Consider the following 19,994-nt stretch of genomic DNA (forward strand, 5'->3'; position numbering starts at 1 on the left):
AGAGGTAGCTGATATGATGGAGAGGAGAAAGGTAGATCTGTTGTGTGTTCAGGAGACCAATTGGAAAGGGAGTAAGGCCAGGAACATTGGAGGTGGGTTTAAACTGTTTTATCATGGTGTGGATGGAAAGAGGAATGGTGTAGGGGTGATTATGAAGGAAGAGTACAATAAGAGTGTAGTGGAGGTGAAGAGAGTTTCTGATAAGGTAATGAACGTGAAGGTGGAAGTTGAAGGGATGATGATAAATGTCATCAGTGCCTATGCTCCCCAAGTTGGCTGTGAGATGGAGGAGAAGGAAAAATTCTGGAGTGAATTAGATGAAGTGGTAGATGGTGTACCTAGGAAAAAACGATTGGTGATTGGGGCAGACTTTAATGGGCATGTAGGTGAAGGGAACAGAGGTGATGAGGAGGTGACGGGTAGGTATGGTTTTAAGGAGAGGAATGTGGAAGGCAAATGGTGGTAGATTTTGCTAAAAGGATGGAAATGGCAGTGGTGAACACTTATTTTAAGAAGAAGGAGGATCATAGGGTGACGTATAAGAGTGGAGGAAGGTGCACACAGGTGGACTATGTGCTATGCAGGAGATGATTTTGTAAGGTGAGAAGATGCCTGAGGAATGGAGAAGAAGTGTGCTGGTACCGATCTTCAAGCATAAATGATATGTGCAGTCTTGCAGTAACTACAGGGGAATTAAGTTGATCAGTCACACCATGTTATGGGAAAGAGTAGTGGAAGCCAGGCTGAGAGAAGAGGTGACAATCTGTGAGCAACAGTATGGTTTCATGCCGAGGAAGAGCACCACAGATGCCTTATTTGCTTTGAGGATGTTGATGGAGAAGTATAGAGAAGGACAGAAGGAATTGCATTGTGTATTTGTGGATTTAGAGAAAGCATACGACAGAGTGCCAAGAGAGGAGTTGTGGTATTGTATGAGGAAGTCAGGTGTGTTAGAGAAGTATGTGAGGGTGGTGCAGGACATGTATGAGGACAGTGTGACGGCAGTGAAGTGTGCAGTAGGTACAACAGACTGGTTCAGGGTGAAGGTTGGACTGCATCAAGGATCAGCCCTAAACCCTTTCCTGTTTGCAGTGGTGATGGACAGGTTGACGGACGAGGTCAGACAGGAGTCTCCCTGGACAATGATTTTTGCGGATGATATTGTCATTTGTGGTGAGAGTAGGGAGCAGGTTGAGAAGAGCCTGGAGAGGTGGAGATATGCGTTGGAGAGAAGGGGAATGAGAGTCAGTAGGAGTAAGACAGAGTACATGTGTGTGAATGAGAGGGAGGGCAGTGGAGTGATGCGGTTGCAGAGAGAAGAGCTGGAAAAGGTGGAGGAGTTCAGGTACCTGGGGTCAACAGTGCAAAGTAATGGAGAGTGTGTTAGAGAAGTGAAGAAAAGAGTGCAGGCAGGGTGGAGTGGGTGGAGAAGAGTGACAGGAGTGATTTGTGATAGTAGGGTATCTGCAAGAATGAAAGGGAAAGTTTATAGGGCTGTGGTGAGACCTGCGATGTTGTATGGATTAGAGACAGTGGCATTGAGTAAAAGACAGGAGAATGAGCTGGAGGTGGCAGAGCTGAAGATGTTAAGGTTTTCGTTGGGAGTGACGAGGATGGACAAGATTAGAAATGAGTTTATTAGAGGGACAGCGCATGTAGGATGTTTTGGTGACAAGGTGAGGGAGGCGAGATTGAGATGGTTTGGACATGTGCAAAGGAGGGACATGAATTATATTGGTAGAAGAATGCTAAGGATGGAGCCACCAGGAAGGTGGAAAAGAGGAAGGCCAAGGAGGAGGTTCATGGATGTGGTGAGGGAAGACATGCAGGTAGTTGGTGTGAAAGAGGCAGATGTAGAGGACAGGGTAGTATGGAGACGGATGATCCGCTGTGGCGACCCCTAATGGGAGCAGCCGAAAGAAGAAGAAGAAGATTTGAGACTCAGAAATAAAACAAAAGTTTACTGATTAAAAATATTTTTATCTGGAGTTAATTTATTTATTTTATATCTAAGTAAAGAAAGAAAAAAATGTCGTGCCGTTTAAAATAATTTTAATTTTGACAGCCAAAACACAAGCAGAGAAAAGATGATGATGATCAGGATGTGTCTGTTCTCAGTCATGTTTACATCACTGACTCCCTCTGTCTCATCCACGTTAACCCCAAACTTCTTAATGCCTTCTGTGGTGATTGAGAGTCAGGACTTTATACACCAGTGGATTAAAAAAGACACGCAGCAACAGGAAATCGGTTGTTCGGCTGAAATCGGCACGCAGTGAAAATAAAAAAATAATATTTCACCAAATCAATGGATTAAAACTAAATTAACGAGTCTGTTTTGAAAATGTAAGAAGTAAAAAGTACGGATATTTGTGTAAAAATTTAATGAGTGAAAGTAAAAAGTTCTACTTAAGTACAGTAACGAAGTATTTGTACTCCGTTACTTCCCACCTCTGGCACACGCCCATAGTAATATTATATACGCCATGATGCACATATCTGTCAAATTAAACAGTCCGTGTGGAAACATAGCAAAAGTTCCATTTGGTGTCCTGATGATTTACAGTGGGTACGGAAAGTATTCAGACCCCCTTAAATGTTTCACTCTTTGTTATATTGCAGCCATTTGCTAAAATCATTTGGGTTCATTCTTCTTCCTCATGAATGTACACATAGCACCCCATACTGACAGAAAAACACAGAATTGTTGACATTGTTGCAGATTTATTAAAAAAGAAAAACTGAAATATCACATGGTCCTAAGTATTCAGACCCTTTGCTCAGTATTTAGTAGAAGCCCCTTTTTGATCTAATACAGCCAGGAGTCTTTTTGGGAAAGATGCAACAAGTCTTTCACACCTGGATTTGGGGATCCTCTGCCATTCCTACTTGCAGGTCCTCTCCAGTTCTGTCAGGTTGGATGGTAAACTTTGGTGGACAGCCATTTTTAGGTCTCTCCAGAAATGCTCAATTGGGTTTAAGTCAGGGCTCTGGCTGGGCCATTCAAGAACAGTCACGGAGTTGTTGTGAAGCCACTCCTTCGTTATTTTAGCTGTGTGCTTAGGGTCATTGTCTTGTTGGAAGGTAAACCTTCGGCCCAGTCTGAGGTCCAGAGCACTCTGGAGAAGGTTTTTGTCCAGGATATCCCTGTACTTGGCCGCATTCATCTTTCCCTCGATTGCAACCAGTCGTCCTGTCCCTGCAGCTGAAAAACACCCCCACAGCATGATGCTGCCACCACCATGCTTCACTGTTGGGACTGTATTGAACAGGTGATGAGCAGTGCCTGGTTTTCTCCACACATACCGCTTAGAATTAAGGCCAAAAAGTTATATTTTGGTCTCATCAGACCAGAGAATCTTCCAATCAGTATAATCAAACACAGCTGGACTCAAATGAAGGTGTAGAACCATCTCAAGGATGATCAGAAGAAATGGAAAGCACCTGAGTTAAATATATGAGTGTCACAGCAAAGGGTCTGAATACTTAGGACCATGTGATATTTCAGTTTTTCTTTTTTAATAAATCTGCAACAATGTCAACAATTCTGTGTTTTTCTGTCAATATGGGGAGCTGTGTGTACATTCATGAGGAAGAAGAATGAACTTAAATGATTTTAGCAAATGGCTGCAATATAACAAAGAGTGAAAAATTTAAGGGGGTCTGAATACTTTCCATACCCACTGTATATAATTTAAAACACCAAAATTACTTTAAAACATTTACAAGAATATTTTTATGCCCTGCCCTGTCATCTGAAAATGTAAAACTTGTCTGTTCGAGCACCTGGCTCATTGCGAAGAAAGAGAAGTAATGGCAACCTGTGGTTTTTCTATGTGTTTTTTTTTTCCATGTGTTTAATAGACTTGAACAAGTTCTTGAAAAAACATGTCTACCGTCTTTGAAACATGTCACTGTTCCTTATACTCTATGTTTAGGGCAGTTTCAGTTATAATAAACATACATTTGTTTATTTAAAGTTTATTGAAAACTTGAAAAGTATTAATTTTAGGTATATTTATAACAGATAAATATGTGTGATTAGATTGCAAATAATCATGAGTTAACTTATGACAATCATGCGATATACATATACATACATAATCCTTATACTTTATACTTAAATTATACTTTATATTTGTATTTATTTTATTTTTATATTCTATTTCTATCTACATGTTGGACAGTAAAAAGCATTTCACACCATGTCATGCTCTGTATCAATGTGAATGTGACAAATAAAATTTTATTTGGATTGATTGCATTTCAATTTCTTGTCATCCGGGCTGAAGTGAATCTCCCCTCGAATACTAGACTCTTCACAGAAAGAGCTTTCAGAAGGGTCTTCTTCTTCTTCTCTAAGGTCGTTTTATAATGTCAAAGATGGTGTTTTTTTTATTGTTATATAATCGCTGAAACTTACCAAAAACAATGTAACTAGGAACAGATGGACCATGTAGTCAAAGCTTTTACGCATTTCATGCTGCCACATTTCATCAGGCAGCTGCTGTTCATTATGTCTGATCTGACCTTTATATAATGTTATTTAATTTCATTTGGTAGAAATAATACTGCAGTACAGAATAGATGCCATGGGCAGTTACCTGTAAAGATAATTTTCTTGGGTATTTGTGATTTCACCAAACAATTATTTCTTGGTGACTGAAAAGCAAACTGAGTTTCTTGGTATATAAGATTGAAATATTTCTCCTATTTATCTTATAGATAAATCTTTTCGGAAAGACTTCCAGTTCATAGGTGTCATGGATATAAACTGACCAATGCTTTAAAATAAAAGGTAAGTTATTAGAATGAAATAAATACCCAAATTTAGAGCTGATTAGATCTGATAGCAGGCATTTGGAGTACTTTTACAAATAAAAAATGGGTTTAGGGCCAAATTACCTTTTGTACTTTGACATGAGCAAAAACAATAATTGAGGTGAAAGACATGTAAGGCCTTCACCTTTGGTTAAATAAATACACTCTGATGGTGGATATCAACACATTCATTTTGCTATTTCTTTACATTAAATTTAAAAAGTCATTATTAAATGGAAACTGAGAGGATAAAGACTTTGTGTCTATAAAAACACAGTAAGTTTGTAAAATAATTTACACTCGTGTCTCATTTACATTCACACAATGAAATGTTTCTCTGCTGTCCTTTTTTGTGTTCAGTTATAGAGGTGCAACATACTGCCTTTTAAATACTGTATTTACATTGATTATACAAAATTATGAAGCAAAAGGAAAGACTTGCCATTCATAATTATTACAAAATGTTTACATTTTGTTTAAAATATTTTTATTTTATTTATTTTTTTATTAAGTTTGGCTATTGAGTAAGAGGTCAGTTTTGACCAAAGCTTATGTTAAAAACAGTGAGATTGTATAAAGATGTGTACAACATTGCTAGATACATATCATTTTCTTACACAAACTTGTTGCACAGATTTTGTGCTGCAGCAAAAGTTATATGTTGAAGAGTAATCGGTTAATTTTGTTATCAGGTACTGGTTGTTAAATGCTGCTGCACAGTGCTCGAATTGAGTCAAGTTTTATGTGGGGTCCCCAGTTGTTGTGTAATTCACATATTTTTCTACTAAAATAATTTTGGGGACCCCTCCCCTAAGTCTATCAGGTCTCATTAGTCTCATCGGGGGTCCCTAACGCCCCCAATTTGAGCACTGCTGCTGCATCACATTTAGAATATGCAGTTGATTTTGATCAGAAGAGAAAACTACTTTTTCTGTATATAACCACAAGTTGACAGTAATTAGTATCAGATCAAAGTGTAGGTTAGTTTGTATTAGGTATACCTTTTTTTGTATTAGGTGTAATCTTGAACAAGTGTGTGTGGATTGGGGTTGGGGAGGAAATCACACAAGAATAATTTTAAATGTAGTAAAAGAAAAGCCTAAAGTCAGAAAATGCTCTGTAATGTGCTTCATTAAATGCTGTATGTAATCACGGCTAAACATGATCTCAAAAAGCTGAACCTAGTTTGCCTACAACTTCATAAACTACACTGAACGGCATTAAACCCCAATTTTGCATGTTAGCAAATCAGTTTTTCACTTGTATAAATGTAGTGTTTTACAGTTTTAGAATATAGTTTAGAATTTGTGCTGCTGAGACTCGTGCAACTTTACAAACATCCGATACATCCAATCTCCTTATTATCATTAGATTTCTAAAGGGCAACAGAACCTCCAACTAAATATTTACCACAATTATTTCGTGCATCTGGTCGTTTCTGTAAAAGAAAAAAATATTATTTAATAATCACAAGTTCTGTAACAGGTATTGATGATGTGAAAAGTTTGGTTGTGGTGTGTGTTTCTAAATATGCTGCAGTATACATACATTTATAACCTCATACCTCCAGGCACAGTCAACCAGTTCTTTACCATCATTTGTCGTACACACAACACAATCAATTAGCGGCTGTGTTAAATAAAAAGAGATACATTTTTGGTTAAGAAACATTTTAATGTTACAAAATATCAATGACTACAGGGTATTTATGGTTGATAAGCATGTTAATAAAAATTTGCTTGGTCAAATTGTTGAAAATCGTTATAAACTTAAATAAAAAATTTTTTTTTTTTAAGTTTATAAGGATATAAAGCAATACACACTGTTTTTTCTTTTTGTGTAAAACAGTCATCTCGGTGCTCATATGGACTGTTTGAAGTTTTCGGGCATGTTGTAAATTGCAGAAGGACATTTACATACAAGTTATCCTCCTGAAGCTGTAAACAAGAGGTAAACAATTAAATACAGATTAAAAGTATAAGGGGTATATATATATATATATATACACACACACACACACACACACACACACACACACATACTCTTTGAAGTTAACTTATTGATGATCAGTTGAAGAGGACTTGTATTGCTTGGACTTGTATTGCTCTTTACGTGTTAGAGGTAATAATGTTTTCCATTTAAAAATGTCTTATCATTTATTTAAGCTTGCCAACAAAACCTTTGCCCTGAAATCATGATATAATCATGAATAATGATCATACACGCACCTTAAAACAGACCACTCGAAAATTAGAACGTAAATGGCGTCAAACAAAATTAACAGTATTTCAAATAGCATGGAAGGGGAGCCTCCTAATTTATAGAAAATCTCTTAGTGCTGCTAGATCAGCATATTTCTCCACCCTCATAGAAAATAACAAGCATAATCCTAGATTTTTATTCAGCACGGTAGCAAAATTAACAGGGAATAAAAGCACTGCACTCACATGCACACCATCATTAGGTACTAATGATTTCATGAACTTTTTTAATAATAAAATTGAAAACATCAGGCAAAAAATCCAGACGGTTAATATAAAGCCAAATTATTTTACAAGTAACCCTGTAGACAGCAGTGTAATTATAACAGACAATCAATTACAAAGTTTTACTCCTATTCACGAGAATGACTTAATTTCATTAATTTCCTCATCAAAATCATCAACCTGCATTCTCGATCCCTTGCCTACAAGTTTCTTTAAACAGATCATTCCAGAGGTAATTGAACCTGTTTTAAAAATAATAAACTCTTCCATTAGCACTGGTTTTGTACCAAAATCCTTCAAACTGGCAGTTATCCACCCCCTAATTAAGAAACCTGACCTTGACCCATGTCAGCTGTCCAACTACAGACCAATATCAAATCTCCCCTTCATAGCCAAAATTTTGGAAAAGGTTGTAGCACAGCAGTTATGCTCACACCTACTTATGAATAATATTTTTGAAATGTATCAGTCAGGATTTCGGCCTCATCATAGCACAGAGACGGCGCTAGTTAAGGTGGTAAATGACCTGTTATTGGCCTCTGATCAGGGTTTTGTCTCCTTACTTGTTTTGCTCGACCTTAGTGCAGCTTTTGACACCATTGATCACACTATACTACTTGCTAGACTTGAGAACGTTGTTGGAATAAAGGGAACGGCTCTCTCTTGGCTCAGGTCTTATTTGACTGATCGCTATCAGTTTGTTGATGTTAATGGTGAGTTCTCCACACTCTCTGAGGTAAAGTTTGGTGTTCCTCAAGGATCTGTCTTAGGCCCTCTGCTTTTCTCTTTATATATGCTGCCTCTTGGAGAAATTATTCATAAACATGGTATTAGATTCCATTGCTATGCTGATGATACACAGCTGTATATTTCAGCAAAGCCAGATGAGAGAGATCAGCTTAACAATGTTAAAAAATGTGTGAAGGACATTAGACAGTGGATGCTCGATAACTTTCTTCTGCTAAACTCAGATAAGACGGAAGTACTTTTACTAGGACCACATGCAGCTAGAAGCAAACTTTCCGATTACCTAACATCTCTGGATGGTGTTTCTGTTTCAGCGTGTACGGCTGTCAAAGACCTTGGTGTGATTATTGACTCGAGTCTTTCCTTTGAGGCTCACGTGAATAATATTACCAGGATCGCCTTCTTTCACCTTAGAAATATTGCTAAAATTAGAAATATGATGTCGTTACAGGATGCAGAAAAACTAGTTCATGCTTTTGTTACTTCTAGATTAGACTACTGTAACGCTTTACTGTCTGGGTGTGCGAGTAGGTGCATAAATAAGCTTCAGTTAGTTCAGAATGCAGCAGCAAGAGTCCTCACTAGATCTAGGAAATATGACCACATCACCCCTGTATTAATCAGTCTACACTGGCTCCCAATCAAATCTCGCATTGATTATAAAATTTTACTACTGACATATAAAGCACTTAATGGTCTCGCACCACCGTATCTGAGTGAACTTCTGTACCAGTATGATCCTCCACGCCTACTTAGATCAAAAGGTGCAGGCTATCTGTTGGTTCCTCCAATAATGAAGATTACAGCAGGGGGCAGATCTTTCTCTTATAAAGCCCCGCAGTTATGGAACAGCCTTCCAACCAGTGTTCGGGACTCAGACACAGTCTCAGTGTTCAAGTCGAGGTTGAAAACATATTTATTCAGTCAAGCCTTTAATCAGTAGATTTTTTCTCAGGTAAAGGCTCAGATCTGGAGGGAACATTGATATAGAGTGTTTGGTGAACTGGGATATTGGTACGCTGTCGTCCCCTCACATTCACGTGTTCACTCAGGTTTGTTGATGGTGGTGTGGTGGGCCGTCTCTTATCCCAGAGATCCCTCATGTCTGTGTTGCCTTCTGGTTCTCCCTTTTAGTTATGCTGCTATAGCGAGTCTTGCCGGAGTCCAAACTGCACAGTGACTTTAACTCTCATGCAACAATAGGTACACTTAATAATCCATATCCTTCTCTTCCTGTCACCCTCTTCTCTCTCTCTCTCTCTCTCTCTCTCTCTCTCTCTCTCTCTCTCTCTCTCTCTCTCTCGGTCGAGTTAAACATGCTCCTGAGGCTCCAGTGACCACTGTTCCTGCCCCTCTCCCCCCCGTGGATCTTCCCACTTCATCCAGGCCTGCCTGGATTGGACTGTAGTTGATGTCAACAGTCTCCTACACTGACTCAGAAATACACTTCGCTTTTGATCATCATCACTGCACCCCGCAACATTGTATACCCGCCACAAATGGACATTCGGTGTAACCCAGATGAGGATGGGTTCCCTCTTGAGTCTGGTTCCTCTCAAGGTTTCTTCCTTATGCCATCTCGGGGAGTTTTTCCTTGCCACAGTCGCCAGTCGCCACCGGCTTGCTCATCAGGGACAAACTTACTCATAAAGAACATATTCATTTTTAATCACCGCATTATCTGTGTAAAGCTGCTTTGAGACAATGTTCATTGTTAAAAGCGCTATACAAATAAAAATGAATTGAATTGAATTGAAAATCACTGTTAAAATCACACAGGGACAAAATGAATTGTGAAACTGTGTGAAAGTGTTTGGATCTGGGAAATAGGAGCTATCACTTTAACATCTTTAGATATCTATCACTGTTAATAATATTTTGGATAAAGAATCAATTAAAAATGTAAACTTGAATACACCTTATATTTTATTACTACCAACTACATTAACCAGATTTTTTAAATAATTTTCATTAAATTTTTTAGAATTGTTTTCACCAAATAAGTAAAGCAATTTAAAAACTGTTAAACTGCAATTAACAATATCTAACTTACAACTTATATTTAAAATATATAATTTAACTTACCATCAAACTTCCCCTACAGAGGAAAGAAAACTAGCAACTTTACAGAAACGCAAAGCTCATAGAGGCTTAGAAGCACAAACAATTTATTACTGAATGAGACCAAAGGACAAGCTCTGGTTAGAATCCAAACAATCTCTCCAACCTACTATATCTCAGAACACTAATAAAACAACACCATTCTTTGCCTACACAGTAATCTCTAATGTATAAGCGCTTGCATATTTAAAAATTCTTTAATAAAACAAGCGCACACCTTTAGTGTAAGCACACACCTAATTGATATAAACATAAATACACAGAAACGTATTTAAAAGTTAATAATCTCACTGATCTTAATTGAAACTAATAACGCAAGATAACTTTGCTGCCAATATAAAAACAGGGAAAATTGGGAGATTGAAATAATTTTTATCTGAAGGTTATTTTAATGTAATTCATTAATTAAAAATATTGACGAAGAATAAGAATACCTTTGGTTCTCCTTGCAGTGAATAGAAAGCAACATGCTGTTTCTTTGCAATTTCTTGATGTGCCTTTATCAGAGCCTTGTCTATGTGTGTTCGTAAGTCAATAGACAAGCTTCTATAGTTATTAAAAGTCTGAGCAGAAACCAGCAGAGTCAGGGTTGCCAAAAGCAAAATCTTTAGAGCACCATCCATGCTGTACAGGACGACTAAGCTGTCTTGTAGATCGAGTCTAATCTCTGAACTCCTGTCAGGAAAAACATACACTTATACACTCGAGGCACTCCAACTGTGATTGGAAATTTGGTCAGAGTTTCACACATTAGTACTCAGAGCACAGTTCAAAAGAGAAAAGCCTGAAATCCTGGGAAACCAGAGGCAGTTTGTGTGAACTTGTTCTTTTTATGTGTGAAACACTTTTATTTATTTATTTTACATTTGCATAAAGCATATATTTGTCAATGCCATATTTGTCAATGCCCATGTTGATTAGACTATTAAACATTTTAAAAAGTATTAATTTATCTCAAAGTGAGTTTCATTTCTAAGTCCCTTGGTGAAAATGGACATCATGAATAATAAACAGATAGCCCTGGAAAATAGGAAACTAAAAAATTATTATTTAGTTTTGAGTTTTTTCTTTTTCAGTTTTCAAATATGTTTATTTTAAGTGTTGTGGTAATTACATGCTGTCTTGCATAGTAAACATTTTAGACTTTTATTTGAGTAAATAAAACATTTGTGTTTCAGTTTTGCTTCACATAAAGAACTTGTGTTTCAGCAAAGTTAATCAAGGTACCCAAGTTCAGACAATGTACCCAAGCAGTAGAAAATCAAATTTGAAATGAGCTCATTTTGTGCATAAAAGTGTAAAATTTCTCAGTTTAAGCATTTCTTATTTTATAAAAAAAAAATGGCTAATGTGATTTGAAAGTCTTTAAGTTTTCATTTTATTCAAATTTAAAAACGTCCCAACATTTCCGGAATTTAGGTTGTACTTGAGCAGTATCCGTGGTACAATCAAAGGTTAAAATATAACTAGCTAATCATGTTTAGCAGATGTTCTTTTAGCCATGGAACTACATGCCCCATTACCTCAGAGTAAAGGCCTACCGTGCATTTGGTCCCTGGGCCTTAAGTGGGGACTTGCCCGACTTAATCCACCTCTTAATACCACCCCTATCACTTTGCAATTATAGAAACCAACAATACTATAGAAAAACACAATATAACAACGAGTGGCATTACAGAGAGAGAGAGGCATTTCACATATGGAGGGTGAATAACATTCTACTAAAGCAAGCTCCAAACCTCTACACTACAACCGAAACTGTGCACCTACATTGTCTGGAGCAGTTCAGAATCAATATTTGTCTAATAACATGACAAAAATATAAAGATTTTAATCAATTACAACCTGCTCACCAGAGATGCATACTCATAATTTGCACCGCTCCTCAAAGGCTGTATGCCAGTGGTACCGCTCGTATTCACTGGTCTGGAAGTGGAGAACAAACCCTTTCCCAGGCTGAGACAAGCTAGCTAGCTTTGGGATTGGCCGACCTCTTCTCATGATGTCTAGCTTTTCTACAAAATGTATTTTTTAGAATGTCCGAGACCAAATAAATTTCTCTACATCCGTCAGCCATTGTGGGCATAAAAAATGTCTAACTCTCATGTATTAATGTGTGCAGCGCTACAGACATGTTTTCCCAGTCAAACTTGGCTGTAACAATTTTTCTCTGACCAAACAATCAGAGGACGGAAAAATGCTGACGCTATTCTGGGCCAGCTAGCTGGCCCTGTGAGGCGAATTTGAAATCTGATTGGTTAAAGAAACAGAACCATTGCTAATATAGTCTAAGGTACATCTGCCAGCACTACTAATTGTGAAGGCCCTGGGTAGATTAGATTGACATGGCAGGACATAGAGGCTGAAATCTGATTGGACATAAAATCTACATACACGTACTGGAAGCCGTGCAGTCAAGAGAAACGCTACAAAATGAAGAGAATAAACTGTTGGGAATAAATGAATACAATTTCATGGAACAAATATTAGAATTTAGGTTGTAAATGTAAGTCAATGCTTCTGATAGTGTTTAGGACAGCAGAGAAGGCTTTGCTGGCCCTGACCGCCCACCACTGAAGGACAGGAATTCCATTTCAAAGTGCTACCCATTTACAATATGTAAGCAGTCTTGCCTCCCCTAGTGTGCAACGGCCCGTCGAAAACTCTTTGGGAACGCCCCCGCGTTGTCCGCGCTCTGAACCACATGTGAAATCTTTCCAATAGGCGAGTCGTGACTTCATCGACGGGCGACGTCGCGTAAACCAGGAAGCTACAAAATGGCTGCGCGGTGGTAGCGATGCTGGCTTCTGCTCGTTCAGGTAAACGCTGTTAATGTGTGATTCTAATCCTGTGATGGCTAGCAGAAAAAATATTGTGAGTGTGTTCATCCATGTCCCTGTTTCATTACGGGGATGGATACGCACGATCGGAGCGTTGTTTGCTTGGGAGTGGAGCGTGCTCAATCGGCTATCGAGGGAGATGATTGTTTGTATTGTAGACACATGGCTATGCACACACTTCGCTCCCAGAGAGCGCTCTTCAAGGGGCAAAGGCAAAGCGGCGCCGGTGTTTGTGGGGCTTGCAGGCCGATTTAGCAGCAGGTTTGGAGTTGGATGAGTCCTCTACAGCCTCCCCTGCTGAATCGAGCACGAGCATGTGAAAACAGGGTGGAGGACACCCGAACTGAATCGAGTAGCCTCGCTCTACAGTACGCAGGACCCACCGAGACACATCTGGAAGAGCTTTCCAAGCTGCCAGAAAGCGCCTTAGGGGTATTAGTCTCTCGAGACTGACCTCCGGTATGCCCAGAGCCAAGGCAGCACCCTGAGATGGCTCTAGGGGAGGCCCTTTTTTTTTTTACACAAACATTTAAAAAGTCATGACAGCATGTAGTAGGACGTTTAGGAGACAAAGAAAAAGAGGCCCAATTGAGATGGTTTGGACATGTGCAGAGGAGGGACATGGGGTATATCGGTAGGGGAATGCTGAGGATGGAGCCACCAGAAAGGAGGAAAAAAGACCAAGGAGGAGGTTTATGGATGTGGTGAGGAAGGACATGCAGGTAGCTGGGTTGAAAGAGAAAGATGTAGAGGACAGAGTAGTATGGAGACGGATGATCCGCAGTGGCGACCCCTAATAGGAGCAGCCGAAAGAAGAAGAAGAAGAAGAAGAATTATTAAATGGAAACTGAGAGTATAAAGACTTTGTGCCTATATAAGCACTAGCTGACTGATGCCTCTCGTGTGCACAAACACAGTAGGTTTGTGATAACAATTTACACTCGTTCCTCATTTACATTTACACAATTGAATTGTTTTCTGCAGCCCCTCAATTTCTTTTGTGTTTATTCATAAAGGTGCAACATACTGCCCTTTCCATACTGCTATTTACATTTATTACAAAAATTATGAAGCAGATGAAAAAACTGAGGGCAAAATGTTAACATTTTGTTTAAGATATTTGTGTTTATTTAATTTTTTATCAAACTTGCTTGTCTGCTGTTGGGTAAGAGGACAACTTTGACAAAAAATTGTGATTAAAACAGTCAATTTGTACATACATATAGATACATATAGATTTTCTCACTCAGTGCTTGTCAAAATTGTTGCGCGTAGCACAAGTTATATGTTGAAGAGTAATCAGATAATCAGATAAGTAACCAGACTGTGACGCTCTGCTGCATCAAAGGCAGAATAAGTGGTTGATTTTGATACAGAAGAGAAATACTACTTTGTCATTGATTAGAGTAAGATCCAAGTGTATTTTCATGCTTAATAGGTGTAATAATGAACAGGTGTGTGTGTTGTCTGTGGCCACCACACAATTATAAATTGAGATGTAGTAAAAGAAAAACCTAAAGTCAGAAAATGATCTCTAATGTGCTTTATTAATTGCTGTGTGTAATCACTGCTAAACATTGTCTCAAAAAGCTGAACACAGTTTTCCTAGAACTTTATGAAATACTCAGGCACTGAACCCCAATTTTGCATGTAAGCAAAACATTTTTTATTTGTATAAAATGTTTTACAGTATAGTTTAGAATTTGTGCTGCTTAGACTCGTGCAACTTTACAAACATCCGATACATCCGGTCTCCTTATTATCATCAGATTTCTGTAGAGCAGTCTTACTTCCAAGAAAATGTATGTGACAGTTACTTCGTTCATCTGGCCATTTCTGTAAAAAAAAAAAAAAACAATTATTATATAATAGTCGCAAGTTCTGTAACTGATACTGATAGTGTGTACAGTTTGGTTGTGGTGTGTATTTCTAAATATGCTGCAGTATACATACCCTCATGACCTCATGCCTCGTGCCACAGTTCACCAGATCTTTACCATCATTATTCTTACACACAAGACAATCAATCAGCGGCTGTGTAAAATAAAAAGTGATGGATTGTTGGTTAAGAAACATTTTGATGTTACAAAATATCAATGACTACAGGGTATCTATGGTTAATAAGCATGTTTTGAAAAACCGAATTTGCTTTGTCAAATTTTCTAAAGACGTCAAACGGTTAAATAAAAAAATTTTTTTTTAAGTTTATAAGGATATAAAATATACACACCGTTTTTTCTTTTCGTGTAAAACATTCATCTCTGTGCTCATATGCACTGTTTGAAGTTTTCGGGCATGTTGTGATTTGCAGAAAGACGTGTACATACAAGTTATTCCCCTGAAGCTGTAAACAAGAGGTAAACAATTAAATACAGATTAAAAGTATAAGGGGTGAACAGGAAATGGCTGTACATGTGATTCTTCCACAATTTAAACATTATTTACTATATTGTATTTAAACTGCTAAATATGATAATTATATTTGATGAAAATCTACACACTTAATGAATTATTGTGTACAAATACACAAACAATCAAAGCAAAAACAACAACATATTTTTTTATAAAAATAGTCAGAGACATGTGCTCGCTGAATTAATCACGCTTTAATAAAATTAGTGCAGTTAAAATTAATTGGTAATGCATTAATTTTGACAGCCCTAATATATATATATATATATATATATATATATATATATATATATATATATATATATATATATATATATATATATATAAATCTTTGAAGTTACGTTATTGATGATCAGTTGAAGAGGAACTAAACATTATTTATTTAATTGTTTTTATGTAAAAAAAAAAAAATACAATAAAATCAATAAGTTTTTGTTACTACCAATTCTCACTGATAATTTAACTTACCATCAAACTTCCCCTACAGAGAAAAGAAAACTAGCAACTTTACAGAAAAGCAAAGCTCATAGAGGCTTAAAAGCACAAACAATTTATTATTGAACGAGACCCAAGAACAAGCTCTGGTTAGAATCCAAACAATCTCTCCAACCTTCTATATCTCAGAACTCCAATAAAACAACACTATCCTTTGCCTACACAGTAATCTCTTATGTATAAGCGCTTGCATATTTAAAAATTATTTAATAAAACAAGAAAGTTGCCTGCTCACTGAACACTTGTTTAGTGTAAGCACACACCTAAATGATCAAACACATCATTAAATAATGCTAAAAAATACACAAACTTATTTAAAAGATAATAATCGCACTGATCTCAATTAAAACTAATAGCTCAAAATAAATGTGCTGGCAATATAAAACCAAGAAAAGTTGTTAGATTCATGCAATTTTTATCTGAATGTTATTTTAATGTAATTTCTTAATTCAAAAATATTGACAAAGTATAAGGATACCTTTGGTTCTCCATCCAGTGAATGGAAAGCAACATGCTGTCTCTTTGCAATTTCTTTATGTGCCTTATTCAGAGCCTTGTCTATTTGTGTTCGTAAGTCATTATTCAAGCTTCTATAGTTACCAAAACCAGAAACCAGCAGAGTCAGGGCTGCCAGAATCAAAATCTTTAGACCAAAATCCATGCTGTACAGGACGACTAAACTATGTTGTAGTCTCTGATCTCTGAGCTTCTGTCAGAAAAAACACACACATACGCATACTCAAGGCCCTTAACTGTGATTGGTGATTTGGTCAGACTGTCAGAGTTTAACACATTAATACTCAGACCACATTTTGAAATAGAAAAGCCTGAAATCCTGGAAAAACAGAAGCAGTTAGTGTGAACTTGTTCTTTCTATTTGTAAAACTTTAACTTTTGTTTTAGCATCCATATTTGTCTATGCCTATGTTGATAAGACTAAAGTATTCATTTATCTCAAAGTGAGTTTAATTTCTAAGCCCCTTGGTGGAAATGGACATCATGAATAATAAACAGATAGCACTGGAAATCAGAAACTAAAAAATAATTATTTTGTTTTGAGATTTTTTTCTTTTTAAAAAGGTTTATTTGAAGTGTTATGGCATTACATGCTGTCTGGCATAGTAAATATTTTAGACTTTTATTTGAGTAAATACAAATATTTGTGTTTCGGTTTTGCTTTACATTAAGAACTTGCATTTCAGCAAAGTTAATCAAGGTACCCAAGTTCAGACAATATACCCAAGCAGTACAAAATCAAATTTGAAATGAGCTAATTTTGTGCATTAAAGTGTTAAATCTCTCAGTTTAAACATTTATGTTCTCTATTTTCTATTGCAAATAAAATATTGGCTCATGTGATTTAAAAGTCTTTTAGTTTTCATTTTATCCAAATTTAAATACGTCCCAAAATTTCCTTCACTTCCTGGTTCAGATGAACAAATTGGGATGTTAGTAACTGGCTTACTATATAACTAGCTTATCATGTTTATCAGATGGAACTACATGCTCCCATTACCTCAGAAGAAAGGCCTACCATCAAAGGACAGGAATTCCATTTCAAAGTGCTACTTATTTACAGTATGTAAGCAGTTTTGCCTCCCCAAGTATGCAGTGGCACTTGAATACACTATCTTTGGACAACATTCTTCTATGCACCCTTACCAAAAGCAGGGACAAAAAGATATTTGTCCACTTTCCTTGCACATCTGATCTCTGGTCTCATATTGAACTTATTAGAGTAACGTAACACTAAAACAAGACCAAACTAGTAATAAATATGAGTCTAGATTTCCTAAGAATATCAGTCACCCTATTGTTTTATAATTCAGCTATGCTGCTGTTTGTATTGATAACTATTAAGTATTCTTAGACCGACTGAAGCAACCATAGTAGTAATACCTGGAATTACATCAATCATCAGAGTACAAGGACAAGTAGATGATAACATGCAGGTGACCCTTATTGCAAATGCAAAATCAAACCCTTTCCAAATATTTTTTCCCTGGCAGAGCCGAACAACCCACAGGTACAGGATGTTCTGGACCAGACTTGGTTAGATTATTTACTGGAGATTCCCCCAGTATCAGGATTTCAGTAACTAGGTCAAAGAGTCCTGCTATGGCCCAGAGGTGACTAAATAATGTAATGTAATTATTTTGTAATCATACACTGGTTATCAAAATGAACTTAAAATAAAATGATAGAAACTTTACTTGTGGTTGATTCTGATAGCAAAAATAAATGTTTTTGGTTTTATTTATTACTGCATATTGTTAGGCACTGGCATAGGATTGTGCAAGGATTTGCTGATTACAGTGGAACCCACTTACAGTGGAACTCGACCTCGTTAACTCGACAACCCTATTAAGTCGACGTTTTTGAAGTGGAACCGCCAAATTCTCGCTTTGTCTAAGCATTTTTTAATGGTTATGTCGACTTTTTTATGTCGCCGAACCCTAATATCTCGAGCACAAGGGGGGAAAAATTTGCCATTTAACGTCAGTTATGTCGATCGGCACTGTGCAGCCGCAGAAGAACTCGTGAAAGTGGCGGAAGAATCAAGCCTTACAGATGCTACAGGTGTTGTATTGTATAATGGTGAATCTCTGCTGTTAGTTAGTGCACATATGCTGTTTGTTGTTAAATGTTATGCGATGAACGGGAGGCGAAAGCCGTGCTCGGTAGGAGCGTGGCGCGGAACGTGGTATGAGCAGCAAAAGCATAGAATTAACAATGGCAGGATCGGGGGAATCCGCATTGGGAAAAAAAGAGCAGCCGTTGAGAGAGTGCCGGTGGGAAGGAACGTACCGGGATATGCATGAGCCATAACAACAACTGCCGTGAACCAAGATATACCAACAATAACGGACGTGAGATTGTTTAAATAGGAGCTGGTGATGAGTACTAAACGAGCACCATATGTGCGCATTTTTATAGCATGCCCCCATCAAACAAATCGCGGCAACGCTGTTATGTAAAAAAAAACCTCCAAAAACACGTGCATGCACATTCTCATTTATTAATGCACATGTACATAAAGAAATTTCAAGCATGAGCTCTCGGGGATGCTGTGGAGCTGAGAGGAGCTCTCGGGGCCATGCTGGAGCTGAGAGGAGCTCTCGGGGCCATGCTGGAGCTGAGAGGAGCTCTCGGGGCCATGCTGAAGCTGAGAGGAGCTCTCCGGGCCATGCTGGAGCTGAGAGGAGCTTTTGGAGACGCTCTGTGACAGAGGAGCTTTCCTGGAGATCCGGGAGCGGAACTGAGCTCGCCGGGAGACCTTGGAGCGGAGAGGAGCTCTCGGGGACGCTGTGGAGCGGAAAGGAGCTCTCCTGGAAACTCTGGAGCGGAGCTGTGCTCTCTTGGAGGTCCTGGAGCAGGGCGGGGATCTCCTGAAGGCCCGGGGGCGAAGCAGAGCCGTCCTGCAGGACCTGGAGCAGGGCGGGGATCTCCTGAAGGCCCGGGGGCGAAGCAGAGCCGTCCTGCAGGACCTGGAGCAGGGCGGGGATCTCCTGAAGGCCCGGGGGCGGAGCAGAGCCGTCCTGCAGGACCTGGAGCAGGGCGGGGATCTCCTGAAGGCCCGGGGGCGGAGCAGAGCCGTCCTGCAGGACCTGGAGCAGGGCGGGGATCTCCTGGAGGCCCGGGGGCGGAGCAGAGCCGTCCTGCAGGACCTGGAGCAGGGCGGGGATCTCCTGGAGGCCCGGGTGCGGAGCAGAGCCGTCCTGCAGGACCTGGAGCAGGGCGGAGATCCCCTGGAGGTCCTGGGGCGGAGCAGAGCCGTCCTGCAGGACCTGGAGCAGGGCGGGGATCTCCTGGAGGTCCTGGGGCGGAGCAGAGCCATCCTGCAGGACCTGGAGCAGGGCGGAGATCTCCTGGAGGTCCTGGGGCGAAACTGAGCTCGCCTGGAGTCCTTGGAGCGGAGCCGAGCTCTCTGTGGACTCCTGGAGCGGAGCCGAGCCCTCCTCAGGACTCTGGAGCGGAACGGAGCCCTCCTTAGGACTCTGGAGCGGAACGGAGCCCTCCTCAGGACTCTGGAGCGGAAAAAAGTCCTCCTGGAAACCCTGGGGTGGAGCCT

The 19,994-nt window shown here is 38.9% G+C and overlaps 1 long non-coding RNA gene across 1 annotated transcript; it reads right to left on the bottom strand.

Moving 5' to 3' along the window:
• Nucleotides 1–14,543: 14,543 nt before the first annotated feature.
• Nucleotides 14,544–16,673, bottom strand: LOC310726384. Its single transcript, XR_014533707.1, has 4 exons — nucleotides 16,401–16,673; nucleotides 15,246–15,359; nucleotides 14,969–15,049; nucleotides 14,544–14,851 (listed from the first exon to the last, which is right to left on the bottom strand). It is a non-coding gene; the product is annotated as an uncharacterized lncRNA (long non-coding RNA).
• Between the last annotated feature and the right edge of the window lie 3,321 nt (nucleotides 16,674–19,994).

The sequence above is a fragment of the Silurus aristotelis genome, assembly GCF_946808225.1.
Source record: "Silurus aristotelis genome assembly, chromosome: 5".
Classification (NCBI taxonomy): Eukaryota; Metazoa; Chordata; class Actinopteri; order Siluriformes; family Siluridae; genus Silurus; species Silurus aristotelis.